General features: G+C 44.4%; 1 protein-coding gene across 5 annotated transcripts in view; it reads right to left on the bottom strand.

Annotated features, from left to right (window-relative positions):
* LOC308494346 (putative G antigen family E member 3) overlaps positions 1-17,742 on the bottom strand; it is a 39,783-nt gene extending 22,041 nt beyond the window's left edge. For 3 of the 5 annotated variants that reach the window (XM_081042051.1, XM_081042054.1, XM_081042048.1), the window contains exon 1: positions 17,433-17,742. The gene's annotated coding sequence lies outside the window, so the exon portion shown is untranslated. The remainder of the gene's footprint in view (positions 1-17,432) is intronic. The other 2 variants (XM_081042053.1, XM_081042049.1) reach the window with 1 other exon arrangement.
* Between the last annotated feature and the right edge of the window lie 2,203 nt (positions 17,743-19,945).

The following is a 19,945-nucleotide window of genomic DNA, read 5'->3' as shown; positions in this document are numbered from 1 at the left end:
AGCAACGCAAGAGCTGCAAGGCCACACAGCACTTTCCCACGTGCAAGGGACAAGCCAGGCTATCTGAAGCCTCGTTTATCGCGTGGGTCTTAGAGCCCACATGGCCCAGTCAAAAATACACTCATACGCCCGACATCATCAGATATCTGATGGACCACGTATCTAATTTCACAAGCGTTACCTAGAAACTGAAAACTGCTTCAAGAACCGAAATGTGTATCTCCATTTACACACTGCCTTTTTTTCTTGTCTCCCTTATTCCACAGTCAACCACGTGAGCAAAAACATGAGACATACAAACATATTACCTTTTTAACATTCAGAGTTTATATTCCCATCTGCTCACCAGAGTCAAACAGCAAGGAAGGTGGATCCCATTCATACCTTTTTTTGGCCGTTTCCCTGATGGGGACGATCCCTCTAGCATTTGTTAAATTAGAAGTATGTACCATTTGACAACAATTTTGCCATACATCCAGATGCCATAGCCATGAAACAAAAAAGCCATTTGAAAATGCCTTTCTTTGGTGTTATCGCAATTCCAGGGTTAACGTCATGACTGCCTTTTGAGATCTGGAAAGGAATGCCAGTAGCAGACTTCAATAGCAGCAACAAAAGTGAAGAAGAGCCTTGGAAGGTGTTTTCTTTTTCTCCCTTGTGTTGTCTGTGGCTTTTCTCCAGCCCAGGAATTGATTTCATTTTCCCTCCCACTTGGAGGAGATAGAAACTCGCAATGTGAACATATGTTGCCCACCCAAATCTTACCTTTTTCAATCCTAAGCTCTTTTTCCATCCTGCCTAGAGAAGAGAACACAAACCAAAGTCATCAAGTCCCAGTGCTTTTCTCTCCCGTCCCACTGTCCAGTGTGGTGAAAGGAGCCAAGGAAAACAGTGATCTCAGTGTCCCACTGGTGAGTCTGTTATTTCCAATTTCCGTAAGTGACATACACTGAGCAAATGGTCTCAGGACAAGATAAAACAGTTTTGCTCTGAAAATCAACCGGTAATAAGCCAGTATCAGCAAAATCGCAGGCCCAAAGGGGGTCCATGTTCACTCCTCTGTTGGGGAAGCTGCCTGCAAAAGGGACAGGAGCCAAGAGGAGTGATGAGTGCAGGAGCAGTCCCTGAGCAGGGGGAAGGCAAGGGACCCTGAGCACAGGTGAGGGCTGGCTGGAGTCAGGAGCAGGTACGCTCAGAGGCAGCAGGGGATGCCAGGGGAGAAGCACCTCGACTGGGTTTGAGAAGCTCAGGGAACTCCCCCCTCATCGCTTCTGTGCTCTGCACGAATTATTAGGAGAGGTCACTGGGATGGAAGCCGGGTCCCTGTGAGTAAGGCAGAGGTGTAGGAAGGTGACAGGGAAAGTGAGAAGCAGTGCTCTCATGGTCATGGATTGAAGATGAACCCTTCAGTAAGAAGTCGAGTTTTCTCATCAAAGCTCAGGTACTGTCATATAGGGTGTCATGCAGGATCTCAGCTCCTGCTCCTCAGCTAAGAACGCAGGACATGGTGAGGCCAAAAACGAACACCCACGAAGCCATAGATAGAGGAGTCTTACACTCAATGCTCGAAGGCGGCTGGGTTGTAGACACAGGAAGCAGGAGCCACATCATTTGCAACCTACTGTCCGCTTATCAGTCAACCAAACTCCCTTGCTGGCTGCAATCCGCAGTGCTAACTGCAATCCGCTTCTAGCTCAGCCACCATCTTCTTGCCCCCATTTTCTGCTAATGTAGCCAAGGCAGTTATATTGGTTGCCAATGGCTCACTGGTTACAGCTGCCTGCCAACGAGTCACAGCTGATGGCCATCCAGTCACAGTCGATGGACCCTTTCTACCCGAGTGAGCACCTTTCCACGTGGGGCCCAGAGCCTGGAAACTGCACTCCTGCCTCTGTCCCCACACCAGTGCTTGTTTATGAGCACCGGTATGGTCGGTTGCCCAGGATAAAATCCCTAAGGAGACACTCCAGGGTTGATCTAGTCAGGCTCCTGGGCCATGAGGCCCTGGGGAGGGTTCCCTGGACTGAGGACTGACAGGAGGCAAGTGAGTGTGTCACCAGTAGTGGGTGTTCACAGGCAGGTGGAGGTAGGGGGAGGGGTGATGGGGAACAAGGTCTGGGAGGATAGGAGGAAGAGCTGGGGTTGGCACTGTCCCTCAGTTGTAAGGGAGGGGCAGGTGGAGCAACTGGGTAACAAGTGACCCTGTCCCTCAACTGAAAGTTTGCCACAGGGACTGGAAGGAAAGTTCTACCAGATGTGGGATCCCAGACTGACACCAACCTAACAGGTCAGTGCGCAGGCCCAGAACCCATCAATGACACCACAGCTCCAGCCCTGTTGGGGCAGGAGTCCTGTGTAGAAGATGTGACATGCTGTTCCTATGGTTTCAATGGCGGGACTTAGGAAGAGGCCAGTTGGTTTTGGTGCCCAGAAGTCTATTGGGCTGACGTTTGCTTTATCTGGCCTTTATTGGCATGAAGTCTTTACACAGCTTCTGTGGTGTTTTTCCCGGAAAACTAGAGATAAAGAAGGAGTTTATGTCAGGAATGTGCACGCTCAGTTTCTCTGGACATTAGATGGCACTGTGGCACCGTATAACTTATCCCGGCCCCGCCCTTCGTGTTTGAAAAAAACCACTCTGCCTCTCCTCTGCAATAAATGGCTGCTTCTCTGTAAGTCCCCCTGTGCCAGGCCTAAGGGTGGAAAAAAGGCTCCCTTCAGTAGCATCCCTACTGGAAACCCAGTGTCCAGGCTCCATAGAATCTTGTGTTTCTGCTGATCGGAACGTCTTGTCACCAGCTTTCCTCCATTTGTTTTCGGTTTTTATCCATGTATTCTCCAGGTACCCTAGTCACTTCAAGCTCCCTGGAGAATATTTGGAGGCCTCACAACTATAACAAAGCAATCACAGTCCCATCCCCCCAGGATGACCAGTATTGACTTGGGAAGAATTTCTTTACTGGTTTTCTGAAGTATAAAGGTGCACAGTAAACACTATGAGATTCATATGGCATGGTGACTTCACCAGATTTTATGAAACTCAGAGCATCAGTTAGCTGTTCAAAACATCATTTGAAAACGCTTGAAAATGTTTAATTCATTTCTCTTGCTGAAAGTAGAAGTAGTAAAAAGAGTGAAAATATTGTATTTGGTAACCTGACATTGACAGCAGAAAGAACCCAATTCCTTTCTCAAAGTGAAATAGCATCTTGCAACCTTCCCAAGGTCAGCAGCTACATTTTTGCCCGTCTGTTTCTTTGCTTAGAGTTCTATTTTCATTGTATGAAATGCATTTGTTTAGTCTGTCCTCTAGCATGCTTACCTTATGTTCCCTGTGGTGAGGGCCAACTGTCCCCTTCATCCTGCCCAGGGGCAGGGAGATTACAGAACCCACTCAGAAGAGAAGTCATACATTCACTCCTAATTTTGCTGTCAGGCGATAAAGGAAATTCTTCGATTTGCAGTCATTTGGGAAGGCAGAGAACAGACAACAGAAAATTTGAGAAATCCTCCACCACCCAATCACTTTCACCTCGTTTTGCATATCAGCTTCAAGTTTACACCTTGTAAAAGAGTACTACAGTGCTTTAAGTGCCTGCTAGGTGACAGGTGAAAACTATGTCCCTACTCTTTCGAAAAGTCTTTTAAGAATTATTTCTGAGATTCAATATCCATGTCTATATTTAATTCCAGTGCAATTAATTTGTATCTTCCTCATGAAAAACAGAATTCTGGAAATTCATACAAAGAGATTTAATTAACTTTAAAATGAGTACCTTAGAAAATTAGAAAACGAGACATGAGAATTTTCATAGACTTCGAAGTTTCATGGACGTGAAGTTAATTCGCTAAGTCCATGTCTCCTTTGCTTGTTTTCTTTTCATGCTGATACCTACACCCCTTACCAAGGGCATCCATCATGTCCTAGCAAGAACTGCAAACTGGCCTGTGGAAACACATGATCCAGGCTACGGTCAGGGACAGGAGACCAAGAACACACTGCTCCTTCTCCCCACTTCTTGACTCAATTCCTGGACCTTGTACATCCCTCTTCCTTCCTCTCCGAAAAGAATGGGGTGATAATGAACGGAGTTCATCATCTTATAGCAGACATTGTAAATTAACTAAAACAGGCCCCACTTTTCCTTGCTTCAACCCTTGTCTCCTTGAATTTTTTTTTCGCTTCTCTTCCACTGTGCACCTGTGTTGGCACCTCCTCTTACCCTCTAATCGGAACAAACAACAAGACGCACAAAAACAGCTCTCAAGGAACTTTTCTGAAGGCTGCTGGAATGAGATTTGCAGCAAGGGTCAGAGAAGCAGCAGAACCAATTCCGAGCCTCTCCAACCACACATTAGCAGCTGTTACAGAAACTGTAACCTGGGAACAGCAGTCATGGACCTCTCTTCTCCTTTCCCTGCACAGGGACCTCTGCTCTCCTTTCCGTCTACATGGGCTTCTCATGTCCTTTCCGTAGCCGGGGACCTTCCTTCTACACTCCCTGTACAGTCTCCAGTTCTGCTTTAGCTCAGAGTGGTCCCTGGTCTGAAGGTGACACACATCAGCTGGACGAAGCCTTTAACCTCCATTTGAATCACTTGACCTGGATTCTTTTCTCCCCAGGTGCTACCACTGATTTGACCCCAATTTCCCAGCAGCAACAGGACAGAGTTCCACAGAGTCACCTGCGTAAACGAAAGTCACCACTGGTCAATAGGAAGCATTTTCTCAAGGCATCTACCAGTGTTCCCAATAGTGAAACTGCAGGGAAACGTATGCCCTGAGTCATCATAGGGTTCAGGTTCTACAGACACCTGTGGCAGGGACCTAAGTCGCAGAATCTTCTCATCTGATAATGGACATAATTATACTAACCTACCAGATAAGGTTTCTCTCATGAATGAGACGACAGTACGTACAGAGGGCTTAGTGCACTGCCTGACACACAGTATATACGCAAACGTCTTCGCCACATGATTTTGTAACAGGTCGGAGCACCAGCTCTGGAATCCTAACTTCCAGGGGAGTAAAGCGTTTCCCTACATCCTTAAATTTCAAACAATGGGTGTCTGTGTCAGAATAACGCAACAAAAGATGCCATTAGTTAGCAAATATGGCAATTATGATTTCCCATTTGGAAAAGATCCTTCATGAAAAGCTCCCTAAACTGAAATAAAGGCTGCAATCCGTCTCGGTTTTGGTCTTTGATGCTGCTGCAGTCCATGCACTTATTAATTCAGGGTAATGTCTAGTGTATGAAGACGATATCAAAAATACATTAGCTTTTAAGTGATATGTTTCTCTTCTGATAATCTTTCCATTACAACTAGGGCATGTATAGGTGCTTCACCGCGATGGGGATCTAAGCTCTGGGTCACAATTAGCGTCTGTCCCCTAAGGATGGGCCAGTTCATGTTTATAATTTCCCCCTTCTCCATTCTTCCTTTCGTGTCTGGGGGACTGGCATCAGCGGGAATATTACGGTATGTAGATCACGGATATGGAACTCTCCAGAAGAGGAAAGCTAACGCTTCCTACAACGAATTCAAACACATGCAGAAAAAGCAGAGTTTTGACTGGGAGCAGGGGCCCTATCACCACCCCTTCCCTGGTTGGGACTCCATGTTCAACTAATAGCGCAGTGCAAGTGCCCTTCTTAAAATGGAACAAACAGCAGCTCAGAAAGCAAAGCAGCGCAGAGAGCAAAAACGGTAAGGCTGGTAGCCCAGGAACTGGAAGGGAGTTCTCCTGAGCCCTGGCGCAAGGCCGTCCAGGAGACCAGAGTGGAAGAAAATACTAGGGAAGAACTGGGTGTCCAATAAGCAGGCATTTTTATTGTAAAGAAGTTGTCACGATCAATGTGTTCAAACTTTTTGTGGTCAGTACTGTTTAAAATGAAAATTATTCATTTTAAACTTATTCATTTATTCCTAAGGAACCTGGGACTTTAGTTATGTGAGGCTTGAGAGAAATGAATGTAAGAAGTCTTAAGTGGACTTAGTGAGAAAGACCACTGCGTTCAGATCAGGCTGGCTTCATACACGGTGCTGGCACCTGCCTTGTTCCCAATCCAATAGCAGGGCCGGCTATGGGCCCCTAAGGTCATGTTCAGTGTATTCTTTATACCCACATTTACAAAAGCTTTCTACATTTTACAACACCTCACCGTTACTTTTCTGTACAATGACGTTAAATATGAAAACGATTTTCAAACACGAAAAACTGACTTGAAACCCCAAGGAGGGAGAGGTCATGATGCAAAAATGAACGATTAAGTATACTGAAAATGCAGGCCTTTTGAAGAAAAATCTCTAAGGACATTTAGCGCAAAACACTAATAATGGCCTTGGCGGGGTGACAGGACTGTGGTTTGGGTCAGTCTTCAGTACATTCATCTGTCCTCCAAATTTTCTACCCTGACATGTGAGGGCGTTTCATCACTGAAGAAACTCTGGATACAGGCCCAGCCAAGGCCAAAGCAGGTGGGGCAAGACAGTGACCAGCGCATTCAGAGAAACGGAAACACAAGTCCCTGAGGAACCCAAGCAGCCCAGTAGAAGAAGAGCTAATTTTGAACGCAAATGGGTTTTTGTTCCCAGGCACAACCTTTTCAAAACCGATGCACTCAAAGGGAGCCCAACAAACAGTAAATTCGAGTGCAGTGCGCAGGCGCAAAAGGAAAACACAGCTTTGCAGTGAAGACACTACGGAGTTTTTTCAAACGAGAAGGGCGGGGGAGAGGGGAGACGGCGGCTGCGCGTCACCACACTGCCCCCTGCTGCTCACAGAAACCAAATGGTTCACATGCAAGTCAAAACCCGCTCTCTCTTAGGAGGTTTCCAAGGAGACCTCGGCGGAGCAAGAGAAGCGCGCGGATCCTGAAGAGCAGCGGACACTGCGACCACCCGAGTAGCGCCGCCGGGCAGCCCTGGGCACGGCGCCTTCTCCCGCTGCCCTGGATCCCGGCAACAAGGGCCGGAAGCCATGCTCCCGGACGGATGCGCATGCGTGCCGGCGCTGCGCCCGGATTGGCCAGTTCTGATCCTGCGCGCCGGGGCGCCGTGAGGTCCTTACAGGTCGCCCTGCAGCCTTGTGCCTGAGGGTGCCTTCTGCACCGCCTTTGCAATGTCCGCTAGCGTCCCCGCACTGTGACGTCCACGTCCTGTCGCCCGACTGACACAGCGGAGCCTCCGCCCTCGTGCGGAACCTGTAGCACTGCCCTAGTCATCCTCCTCCCGCCCGGCCCACTCAGCTTCTGCCTTCAACTGGCAGGTCCTGAGACACCGTCCTCCTCCTCCTCCCCCTGCCCCCCCCATTCCCCTCCGCCTCTGCTCCCCCTCCTCCCATCCCCTCCCCCTCCCCTTCCCTCCTCCCTCCTTGTCCTCCTCTTCCTCCTCTTCCACCACCTGGCTTTCAGGAAACCTCCAGTGGACCTCAGGCCCAGGAGCCTCGTCCTTGCATAATCGGAGCCTCTCTGTCCTCAGAGCTGTTATACCTATATATAGCTTCCTGATGCTGCACCCCCTGCCCAAGGCATTTCCCTGGGCATCAGAGAATCCACCCCACGCCCTGCCCATCACAGGCCCCCAGACACAAACACACACACAAATGAACACATGATGTCCCTTTGTAGCCCTCCCTGTCTCATGTCCTCAACATCTTTTCCTAGGAGTCCTGCTCCGTCACTCTAATGGCTCTGCTTACACAGCCTTCCACTTCTGGGGGTGTCCAGTGTGTACCCGCAGCTTTCTCCATCTTCCATTAGGCCCCTTCTTAACCAGCTTACTAAGTGCTACAATCTCCCCATCAGGCACCCTTCTCTAGGTATTTTCTCCCGTGTCCATACTCTCCTGCTCTGTCCCAATAAGGGACACATCCGTTTCTGTGAGACCCTGAGCACTGATAACAAAACTAGAAACTTTACTGAACTGTTTATCTTAAATCCATGATCGGGAGAGCACTGCTTCTCACTTTCCATCTCAGGCTACCTACACAGCAGCCTGGTTCACTAGGTACCTGCTTCCACTCCAATGACCTCTATTAATAATTCAAGGAGAAGGCATATACACAATGGAACATAACTCGGCTATAAGAAAAGATGAGCTACTTCCACTGGGGACAGATAACACGACCGAGCTTGAGACTACCATGTTAAGAGAAATAAGTCAGACAGAGAAACTCGAGAAGTATGCGACTTCATTCATGTGTGGGATATAAAAGTGAAAGCAAAAAACAATCGAGACAAAGAAAGAAAAAGCCATAGATCCACACAACAGTTTAACAGTTACCAGAAGGTAAGGAAGCAGGCTGGTAGAAGAGGGTAAAGGGGGTCATATATATGACGATGGAGGAGAACTGATTCTGGGTGGTAAACTCACAATACAACATGTACATATTATTATACAATTGTGCACTTGAAAGCTGATTTTAACACCCAATGTCATAACAAGACATTTAACAAAACTTATTTAATAATTAACAATCAGTGTGTGACTACCATGCTCTTTTTGTAATCATTCCTATTCTTTCAAACCATAGAGTTTTATTAAATTCTAAGCATTTACACAACGGTGACACACCCTTTTGAATTTTCACTTTCATCCTCACTGGCTTTTGATGTAGTGAAAGGGTTGCTCAATACTATGGTGTTCAAATTTCCTGGTAAGCATATGTAATATATACTTTACTTGAAACCAGAAATTTTTAAAAATTGCACCACAAAAAATGGTAGAAACTCAGTGAAATTAAAATTCATTCTTTAAGATAATGTACAACATTGATGTACCTCTAGGAGATCGAGAATGGGGGTGGGCGGGGATCGAGCGAAGAAAAGTTACCAACATTGTTGGTATATAGGAAAGCAATGGACTTTTGTACATTGATTTTGTAGCCAGCAACTTTACTGTATTCATTGATTGTTTCTAATAGCTTTTTGGTGGAGTCTTTAGGGTTTTCTATATATAGCATCATGTCATCTGCAAAGAGTGACAATTTAACTTCTTCATTCCCAATTTGGATGCCTTTTATTTCTTTCTCTTGCCTGATAGCTCTGGCGAGGACTTCCAACACTATGTTGAAAAGCAGAGGTGATAGGGGACAACCTTGTCGTGTTACTGAACGTAGAACAAAGGGCTTCAGCTTTTCACCATTAATTATGAGATTAGCTGAGGGCTTGTCGTATATGGCCTTTATTATGTTGAGGTATTTTCCTTCTATACCAATTTTAGTAAGTGTTTTAATCATAAATGGATGTTGTATCTTATCCAATGCTTTTTCTGCATCAATTGATAGAATGATATGATTTTTGTCCTTTATTTTGTTTATGTGATGTATCACATTGATGGATTTACGAATGTTGAACCATCCTTTTGCCCCGGGGATGAACCCCACTTGGTCGTGATGAATAATCTTTTTAATGCATTGTTGTATTCGATTTGCTAGAATTTTGTTTAGGATTCTAGCATCTGTATTCATCAGAGATATAGGTCTGTAGTTTTCTTTTTTTGTGTTGTCCTTACCAGGTTTTGGTATCAGGGTAATGTTGGCCTCATAAAATGAGTTAGGGAGTACTGACTCTTCTTCAATTTTTTGGAAGAGTTTGAGCAGGATTGGTATTAGATCCTCTTTGAAGGTTTGGTAGAATTCACTGGTGAAGCCATCTGGTCCAGGACTTTCGCTTTTGGGAAGGTTTTTGATGACTGATTCAATTTCGTTACTGGTGATCGGCCTGTTAAGATTTTCCAGTTCTTCATGATTCAGCCTTGGAAGGCTATATGTTTCTAAGAACTTGTCCATTTCTTCTAAGTTATTAAATTTGGTGGCATATAGTCCTTCATAGTATTCTTGGATAATCCTTTGTATTTCTGTGGTGTCCGTGATAACTTCCCCTTTTTCATTTCTGATTTTGTTAATTAGTGTCTTCTCTCTTTTTATCTTAGTGAGTCTAGCCAAGGGTTTGTCGATTGTGTTAATCTTTTCAAAGAACCAGCTGTTTGTCACATTAATTTTTTCTATTGTCTTTTTCTTCTCTATTTCATTTAGTTCTGCTCTGATTCTTGTTATTTCCTTTCTTCTGCTGACCTTGGGTTTCGCTTATTCTTCTTTTTCTAGTTTTTTAAGGTGTAACATGAGGTTATTTATTTGGGATTTTTCTTGTTTCTTGAGATAGGCCTGTAATGATATAAATTTCCCTCTTAAAACTGCTTTTGCGGCATCCCAAAAAATTTGGTAGGATGTATTTTCATTGTCATTTGTTTCTATGTATCTTTTGATCTCTCCTCTAATTTCTTCTTTGACCCAGTCGTTCTTTAAAAGTATGTTGTTTAATCTCCATGTATTTGTGTTTTTTCCTGCTTTCTTTTTGCAGTTGATATCCAATTTCAAAGCTTTGTGATCAGAGAATATGCTTGGTATGATTTCAATCTTTTTAAATTTGCTGAGGCTGATTTTGTGTCCCAATATATGGTCTATCCTTGAGAATGTTCCATGTACACTAGAAAAGAATGTATAGTCTGATGTTTTAGGATGAAGCGCTCTATATATGTCAATTATGTCCAATTCATCTAATGTATCATTTAGGGCTGCGATTTCGTTATTTATCTTCTGTTTGGATGATCTATCCATAGCTGTCAATGATGTATTTAAGTCCCCTAGTATAATTGTGTTTTGGTCAATTTCTCCCTTTAGTTCTGTTAGTACTTGCTTGGTATATTTTGGTGCTCCCTGATTGGGGGCATAAATACTGATGACTGTTATGTCTTCTTGTTGCATAGTCCCCTTTACCATTATGAAATGTCCATCTTTGTCTCTTGTTATCTTTTTCACCCTGAAGTCTGTTTCATCGGAAATCATTATGGCTACACCTGATTTTCTCTGGGTACCATTTGCTTGGAGTGTCAATTTCCACCCTTTCACTTTGAGTCTATGCTTGTCCTTGTAGCTGAGATGTGTCTCTTGTAGACAGCATATGGTTGGGTTTAGTTTTTTGATCCAATCTGCTACAAAATCAACGTACAAAAGTCCATTACTTTCCTATATACCATCAATGAAATCTCAGAAAAAGAGATAGAAAAAACAATTCCTTTTGCAATTGCAGCAAAAAGAATAAAATACCTAGGAATAAACTTAACCTAGGATGTGAAGGATTTATATGCTGAAAACTATAAGACATTTTTGAAAGAAATTGAAGAAGACACAAAGAAATGGAAAGACATTCCATGCTCGTGGATTGGAAGAATCAACATAGTTAAAATGGCCATATTACCCAAAGCCATATACAGATTTAATGCAATCCCCATTAAAATCCCAATGGCATTTTTTAAAGAAATAGAACAAAAAATCATCAGATTTGTTTGGAACCACAAAAGACCCCGAATAGCCAAAGCAATACTAAAAAAAAAGAACAATACTGGAGGTATCACACTCCCTGATTTTTGCTTGTACTACATGGCTACAATAATCAAAACAGCTTGGTATTGGCGGAAAAACGGACACATAGACCAATGGAATAGAATTGAGAACCCAGAAATAAAACCACATAAATATGGACAGATAATTTTTGACAAAGAAGCTAAAAACATACAATGGAGGAAAGACAGCCTCTTCAATAAATGGTGCTGGCAGAATTGGATAGCTACGTGCAAAAGAATGAAACTGGACTGCTATCTGTCACCATGTACCAAAATTAATTCAAAATGGATCAAAGACTTAAGCATAAGACCTGACACAATAAACTGCATTGAAGAAAACATAGGTACTAAACTTATGGACCTTGGGTTCAAAGAGCATTTTATGAATTTGACTCCAAAGGCAATGGAAGTAAAAACTAAAATAAACAAATGGGATTATATGAAACTGAAAAGCTTCTGCACAGCAAAAGAAACTATTGACAAAATAATGAGGCAACCAACTGAATGGGAGAAGATTTTCACAAACAGTTCCTCTGATAAGGGGCTAATATCCAAAATATACAAGGAACTCATGAATCTCAACAACAAAAAAACAAACAACCCAATTGAAAAATGGACAGAGGACCTGAGGAGACATTTCTCCAAAGAGGATATTCAAATGGAAAATAGACATATGAAAAAATGCTCAACATCGCTAATCATCAGAGAAATGCAAATGAAAACCACAATGAGATATCACCTAACCCCACTCAGAATGGCTTTCATGAACAAAACAAATAGTAACAAGTGTTGGAGAGGCTGTGGAGAAAAAGGAACTCTCATACACTGTTGGTGGGAATGGAGACTGGTTTAGCCGCTATGTAACGCAGTGTGGAGGTTCCTCAAGAAATTACGAATAGAATTACCATATGACCCAGCAATCCTCCTCCTGGGTATCTGCCAAAAAAAATCTCAAAACATTTATACATAAAGACACGTGTGCTCCAATGTTTATTGCAGCTTTGTTTACGGTGGCCAAGACATGGAAACAACCAAAATGTCCTTTGATAGATGAATGGATAAAGAAGTTGTGGTACATTTACACAATGGAATACTATTCGGCGTTAAGGAAAGATGACATAGGAGCATTTTGACAACATGGATGGATCTTCAGAGTATAATGCTAAATGAAATAAGTCAGACAGAAAAAGCAGAGAACCCTATGATTTCACTGATATGTGGTATATAAACCAAAAAGAACAAGACAAACAAATGAGAAACAAAAACTCATAGACACAGACAATAATTTAGTGGTTACCAGAGGGTAAGGGGGTGGGGGGTGGGTGATGAGGGTAAAGGGGATTAAATATATGGTGATGGAAGGAGAACTGACTCTGGGTGGTGAACACACAATGGGATTTATAGACGATGTAATACAGAATTGTACACCTGAAATCTATGTAAATTTACTAACAATTGTCACCCCAATAAATTTTTAAAAATTTAAAAAAAAATTTTAAAAAAAAAAGAAAAGTTACCAACAGCAGAAACGAAAGCGGTCCTTTTCCTACAGACCCAGCAAAATTGAAAGGGGCAATATGATAATACAACATTCAACTCCACATTTATACATGGAACATCTTAGAAGAAATGGATCGATTTCCCATAAACCATGAACTACAAAAACTCACCCAGGTGTGAATAGTCCAATATATTTTAAAGAAATGAAATCGGTAGTTAAAAACCTTGGGGGGGAAAAGCCAGAGAGTAAATACCAGAAACAAACAATTCATGCGATTTAAATCTGGCACCATTCTGAGAAGTGTGATGAAATCTCAGGCCATCGACTCCGACCCCACCCACGTGAATCATCCCTTTGTCCAGTTCTAAAAGGATGTTTGGACTGGCAGCACCTACAATCACTTAGTGGTCGTCTAGGTTATCAGACTGACTGTTGACGTATTACAGTGCTTGTGTGCAAGTGACCCTTATTTTACTTAACAAGGGCCCCAAAGCGGAAGAGCAGGGATGCTGACAAACCAGATATGCCAAAGGGAAGCTGTAAAGTGCATGTATGTATAGGAGAAACATAGTATGTAGGCTTCGGTGCTACCTGTGGTTTCAGGCATCCACTGGGGGGTCTCGGAATATACTCCCCATGGATAATGGGAACTAGTGTAACTCACAGAATATAGTGAAAACAATCACTTAAGAAATCAAAATGTTCCATTAGAAAATATCTATACCATACAAAGAAAGCTGTAAAGGAGGTACCAAAGAACAAACAGAGAAGAGACACAGAAAACAAGGAAAGTATAATAGGAGATTGGAGTCTACCTACATCAATAGTATCATTAAATGTGAACAGATTAAACAATCCAGTCAAAACGCAGACATTGACAGTCTCGATTTGAAAAAGTAAGATGAAAGTACATGACGGCTATGGGAGACACAGTTTAGATTCCAAGATACAAACAGATCACCAGTGAAATAGGGGACAAGATATATCAAACAAAGAGCAACTCCAAGAAAACTTCAGGGGGCATCCTCATATCAGGCATTTAAATTTTAATGTTAAACATATATTTATAACATGACCCAGCAAATCTCCTAGAGAATCCTTTCCAAGAGAAACGAAAAACATATGTCCATACAGAGACCTGTACTCAAACATTCATAGCACCTTTGTTCATAAGAGTCAAAAGTAGAAACAATCCAAATTGACAAACACTGGTAAATGGATCAAAGAAAAATACACAAAGGAATACAACAAACTAATGATAAAGGGGACCATACATCAGGAACACATAACCGTCATAGACATTCGTGCCCCCAATCAGGCAGCATTGAAATATACCAAGCAACTACTAACAGTACTGAAGGGAGAAACTGACCAAAACACAATTATACTAGAGGACGTAAACACATCACTGACAGCTATGGATAGATCATCCAAACAGAAAATAAACAAAGAACTAGCAGCCCTAAATGACACATTAGATGAAATGGACATAATTGACATTTACAGATCAATTCATCGTAGAACACCAGACTGCACATTTTTTTCTAATGTACACGGAACATTCTCAAGGATAGACCACATATAGGGACAGAAAACTAGCCTCAGCAAATTTAAGAAGATTGAAATCATACCAAACATATTCTCTGATGACAAGGCTCTGAAATTGGATATCAACTGCAAAAAGAAAGCAAGAAAAACCACAAATGTGTGGACATTAAACAACATAGTTTTAAAGAACGACCGGGTCAAAGAAGAAATAAGAGGAGAGCTCAAAAGATACGAAGAAACAAATGAGAATGAAAACACATCCTAAGAAAATTTTTGGGATGCAGGAAAAGCAGTTCTAAGAGGGAAATGCACTTTTAAGAGGTGAGCAATCCCTCACCTGGGTATCTACCCCCAAAATCTGAAAACATTTATCTATAAAGACAAGTGTGCTTCAATGTTCATTGCAGCTTTATTTACAGTGGCCAAGACATGGAAACAATCAAAGTGTCCTGTGATAGGTGAATGGATAAAGAAGTTGTGGTACATACATATGTGCAATGGAATACTCTTCGGCAGTAACTAAAGATGAAATAGGACATTTGCAACAACACGCGTGGATCTTGAGATTATAATCCTAAGTGAAATAAGATAGAAAAAGTAGAGAACCATTTGATTTCACTGATATGTGGTACATAAAACTGAAAACAACAAAACAACAATACATACACATGAAGGAACAAAAACACATAGACACACAATGGTTACGGGGGTAAAGGGGGAGGTTGCTCTCGGAGAGGGTAAACGGGGTGTAATATATGGTGATGGAAAGAGAAGTGACTCTGGGTGGTGAACACACAAGGTGAGTTACAGATAATGCATTACAGAGTTGTACACCTGAAATCTATGTAACTTTAACAATTGTCACCCCAAGAAACTTTAATTGAAGAAAAAACTTACAGATGATACATATTAATAATATCCGAGAGCCGAAAAACGTTGTCCACACTCTTTCAAGTGACAGCCCCTTCAAGGTATTTCTTGAATCCTTCTGATATGTCCCCATCATTCCTTGAATTTAGGCTCATTATTCACACCACAAATTGAGCCGGATTCCTGTATCCTTTCCCTCCCCCAGTCCAGGCACCAGTCTTTGGTGGAGAATGGTATTTAGAAACCAGGATCTGGGGCCTACATGTGATTACTGCCCTTGGATTGTGGGGCTACCCAAAACTGTTGGAATACACGTATGTACGCACTCAGGCACACACACGGATATACATGTACATCTGTATCTATCACCTAATAGAACGTGTACGTATATTGAAAACCACGAGTTCCATAGAGGCCTCCAATTCCAGCATAACATCTCAGAGTTTGTTGTAGGTTTCTTTGTTTCCACATGAGAAGCTCCCCTTTCTAAATTGAGAGTCGTGGCTCCCATATCCTTATTTATTTACTGACGTGATGACACCAAATGTGTAAGAGGTGGGACAATTAAAAGTTCCTGAAGTTTTGCAACGATGTGGCGAAACTTTTCTTGATATCAGAGGGATTATTCATTATGAATATGTACCAACTGTACAAACAGTTAACCAAGTCTACTATTTGGAAGTGCTGAAAAGGCTGCATGAACTTTTCACCAACAATTCATGGCTCTTGCATCACGACAATGCACCAGCCCACAGGGCACTGTCTGCAAGGGAGTTTTCAGCCAGTAAACAAGTAACTGTATTGGAATGCACTCTCTCCTCACCTGATCTGGCCCCCAGTGACTTCTTTCTTTACCTAAGATAAACGAAATACTAAAAGGAGGACATTTTTATAACACTCAGGACATCAAGGGTAATATGATGACAGCTCCGTTGGCCACTCCAGAAAAAGAGTTCCAAATTGCTTTGAAGGTTGGACTAGGCACTGGCATCTGAGCATTGCTTCCTTACGGAAGTATTTCGAAGGTGACCGTAGTGATAATCAGCGATGAGGTACGTAGCACTTTTTCTAGGATGAGTTCACGAACTTAACTGGCACACGTAGTATAGGGCATCCTCCCCACACAGAGGCCAGCCTCACATGCTGTGCTCAATTATCCCCTGCCCGTGACCTCCCTCCACAACCTACTCAGCATTGAATCCCGGAGCCAAGTAGCCTCTCCCACCCAACCCCCAGGGACAGCCTCCTACTGGCCTGGGGCTCTGTCCCCCACTGCACCTTGTTCTTGGGTGTGGATGCCCTCCTCAGTCTGCCTGAGCTCTGACTCCCCTAGCTGGGAAGCACCTAGAAGCATTCGTTTGTCTTGCTCTGCAGCACCTCATGTGACAGCTTGAGGACTGAACTCCTCTGGCATAAAAGAGAACCGAAGTGAAAGAATGGTCAAGGCAGAGGAAAAGGTGAACATACCCAATACAATCACTTAATTAAGAAAAATCCAGCCAAAACAGCCCCCCTACTTCCTACGTTAAGAGAAAGCCTCCGCCCACCCCACTCAGTTCAGAGAGATCACAGCTCCGGACCCAGCATCACAAAGTGCTGGGAGCCCTCATTCCCGGGGTGCGGTCACACACACAGATCTCACCCAGGACACAGACGCCGGGAACCACAGAAAATGCTGAGCCAGGTACACGTGTGTAGGCCCACGAGGCCCACGAGGCCCACGAGGCACAGGAGGCCGCACAGACCTTTAGTCCGTGGCACAGAATCCACTCATAAAACCTCCCATTCGCGCACAATCCCTCAAAGGCTCACAGGGAGCCAGTGTACCCACAGAGCACCTGTGAGGTGGCAGCTCGCCATACACATCCCCAAATGCCTGACACTTCACTTCCCAGGCAGGGACACCAAGGAGCACAGATACCGCTGCCTGGACCTTAATTGCCTGCGTGTGAGAGTCTCTCCGATGCCGTGCCAATCGCGCCACACTAGGCTGGTGACTGACATAGGGCTAAACGACAGTAAGGAGCTCACGTGCAGACAGCGCCGTCACCCGCGATCGCAGCGTGGGGCACTGACTCCACGCCAGCGACTGCGCGGAACTCACCACTGCCAGGGGCGGCATTGCCAGCCCCGTCCGGACGCTCAGGCGCTGAGGAGTCCAACTCGGAGAAACTTCTACGCTCTGAAAATACACGCGCGCGCGCGAACACGCGGGCACACACACGCCTCACCCTCAGCTCCAGCTTGCAGTCAGGCGACATCCCACACAGATGGTTATGGGCACGGGGCCGCCAGACACGGAGGCCAAGATGACAGGCCCAGCGGGAGCCGTCCCGCTCCCACGGAGGGCTTCATCTGTCAATCTCGCCGCGATCAATCATCACCCAGCTTGCACATGGCCCCGCCCCTCATCCGGGCACCAATGACTCACGCCCTGTTTGTCCCAACTGGATGCGGCCATGTAGAAAGAGAAGGGTGGACTTTGAGAATTGAAAATGATTTCCACAGCTTCAGACCCGGTGTCCACTCAGGTTCCATCGTGTCGGGAGAATACTGAGTTCTACGTTCTGTTGGATCCGGCCGATGTGTACACAGACCCTCAATGTTATGATACACAGAATGGATTTTTCCGAATCTCTCCCCTAGTGGTACGTCCCTGAATAGACTGTCCTAGTACTAATACCGTTGTGGTACATCCCAGGCAGCAACCGCTCCCTCGCGGGCGCCCCTTGGCGGTGGGAACCGGAACTGGCTCATCCATTCTGATGCACATGGACCTTTCTAGGCTGGTCCCCAAAGGGTGGGACTGCAAGGGCAGGATGAAAACCCCAGTTAGCTGCACTCTTGCATTCTTGGGACCGTCTTAGTGACCTGAAATGTACCTCCCTGCAGTGGCCACTCTGATATCGGGGAGCCGTACAAGCTTTTCTCTGTGCGGAGGATTGTGCTGGCTTCTGTCTCCTGGGTAACTGCAGAATGCATCTAGTGGGGCAACCGCGCCACAGTCCCCCAAGGGCAAGAGGGCTAGACCTCCCGACTGGGGTTAGAAGGCCTGGTGTGGGACAGGCTGCAGTCCTTGACTGTCAGCAATAGGTGAGAGGGATGGCGGGTCATCTGGTTTTGTTAGGGAAGGGGCCATCTCCCAGGGGCCAATGGACAGGTTAGGTTAGACACAGACCAGGCCCTCATTCATTTGGTAAAGAAAGAAGAGTTTAAGGCTTAATAAACAAAACAAATTACTTAACGTGAGCATAAAGAGTTGCTACCCTGGAAATACACAACCACTTAGCAACCCACACTGCTCTCTGGAGAGACAAAGAAACGCAGTGTTTATAAAGGCAAAATTCACAAACTTTAATTCTTGCAAATGAAGGACTGCTGGCTAATTTAGCAGGGGTTGGTTAGTTCCAATAAGCAAAGGAGGAACTCAAAAACTCCAAGAACGAGGTAAAGTTCATATGTGTCCACACAGCAGTTGTTGTTCCCGGATATTGATGGCTGACCTGGGACTGAGTTGACTCTCAGGTTGGCAACTTCAGAGCTGCTCTGAGACTGAGGCACCAGCTGTGCATAGGTCTCATGTAAGGACAGAGACAAGAGAGCAGTTTCCAGGCTCTTGCCCCCAGGTGGAAAGGTGCTGGCTTGGGTAGTAGATGACCATCAGCTGTAACCAGTTAGCCATTGGCCACTAATATAACTGCCATGGCTACGCCAGCAAGCGTGGGTTGGTTGACAGAGAAGTGGACGGCAGACTTTGGATCGTGTGGATCCTGCTTCCTGTATCTCCAACCCAGCAGCCATCGAGAATATAGTGGTATGAACCCCCCCCCCATCCATGGTTCCATTGGTGTTCTATTTTGGCCTCACCATAGTCTGTGTTCACCTGCCAGGAGAGGCAGCTGAGACATGCATGACATCTCACTTCCCCAAAAAACCTCAAACGATTTTAAGTTACTCTTTGCAATGTTTATACCAACGTCATTGTTGTTTTTTTCCGTGATATCATTTAGTCTCTCCAAATTCTGTGTCAGACACTGTAATGGGAGTTAGAAATACAGCCATGTGGAAATTGAAAAATGTCTTACCCTCATAGAGCTTACACCGTGTGGTATCATATAGCACAAAAATGGAAGTAATTTGTCAGGTGTTGGTAATTGCTGTGATTAAAATTAAATCTTAATAATGAAATAACAGGGGTGAATATTTCTAGAAATAGTGGTCAAGGAAAGTTTTCCCAAGTTGGTGACATTTGAGCTGAAAGGCAAGGAGATGGATATCTGGGAGAAAAGCATCCCAGATACCGGTAAGACCAGCGGAAAAGTGTGGGAGTGGAACTCAGGCTACAGTGTATGAGCAACCCGGTGGCTGGCACAGCATGACCTACGGAGAGACAGGGCATGAGTTCAGGCAGGTAATGGGCAACACATCACATAGTGTTTTCTGGGCTGTTGAGGGGGTGGGGTGAAAGTTGACTTCCTCTCAGCGACCCAAGGGAGTGTTCTTAGCACAGAAGACTCATGATTCTGTCAGAGGTCAGAGGTCTAGTTCAGCAAATGAAGGGAGGAGTTCCCGGTTTGCCCCAACGAAAAACCCTTCCCCACTCTCTTGGCAGCTGAC

This window comes from Rhinolophus hipposideros (genome assembly GCF_964194185.1).
Source record: "Rhinolophus hipposideros genome assembly, chromosome: X".
Taxonomy (NCBI): Eukaryota; Metazoa; Chordata; class Mammalia; order Chiroptera; family Rhinolophidae; genus Rhinolophus; species Rhinolophus hipposideros.
Note: the sequence above shows the minus strand (reverse complement) of the source record. Positions and strands in the feature narration are given on the sequence as shown.